Raw genomic sequence first — 988 nt, forward strand, 5'->3', positions numbered from 1 at the left:
AAAAAAAAAAAAAAATTGAAGTTGATGGTACCCACTTCACAGGGTTGTCCTGGGGATTAAATGGCAGACCAGAGCACACTGTCTGGAATACAAGAAGGGCTCAGTCATTAAAGAAGGGAAGGATGACCCAGGACCACAGCACAGAGGAGGCGAGACTGGGAGCAAGGTCTGGAGTATGGGTAAAGGCCACACCTGGGCCTCTAAAACAAAACCACCAACAAATAAAAGACCCTGGAATGGGTCCAGACAGAAAGGAAAGTTGAAAAACTGAAAACTTTAAGACAGAAAAAGGGTGCTGGGCATGGTGAGTCATGCCTATAATCCCAACAGTTTGAGAGGCCAACATAGGAGAATTGCTTGAGGCCAGGAGATCAAGACCAGCCTTGACAACATAGGGAGACCCTGTCTCTACCCCCCAAAAAAAATAATAATAAGTAGTGGGATGTGGTGGTACACATCTGTGGTCCCAGATACTTGGGAGGCTGAGGTGGGAGGACTGCTTGAGCCTGAGAGGCTGCTGCTTTGGTGAGCCTCAATCACACCACTGTAGTCCAGCCTGGGTGACAGAGCAAGACCCTGTCTCAAAAAAAAAAAAAGGAGGGGGGAAGATTTATGAGGGGCCTTAGTAGCTGACTTAGAATATAACACAGACAAGGAAATAGACCTATTCCTCATTGTCCAGAGGGGTGAATAAAGGAATAAGACTAAGTGGGAACGAGAGCAAGCGTGGCTATGGACGGGAGGGCAGCTCAAATAACTTGAGCTGTTCTACAGTGTCTTGGGAGGAGTAAGTTGCTTCTCTCACCATATTTGTTCAACTCGTCCAAGATTCTGTAAGCAGGTTACTGAATGGGATGAGATAATGGATTAGATACCTCTTAGGTTCCACCTAGTTTTTTTTTTTTTTTTTTTTTGAGACGGAGTCTTGCTCTATCGCCCAGGCTGGAGTGCAGTAGGGCCATCTCAGTTCACTGCAAGCTCCGCCTCC

Source organism: Mandrillus leucophaeus, unplaced genomic scaffold (genome assembly GCF_000951045.1).
Source record: "Mandrillus leucophaeus isolate KB7577 unplaced genomic scaffold, Mleu.le_1.0 Scaffold18, whole genome shotgun sequence".
Classification (NCBI taxonomy): Eukaryota; Metazoa; Chordata; class Mammalia; order Primates; family Cercopithecidae; genus Mandrillus; species Mandrillus leucophaeus.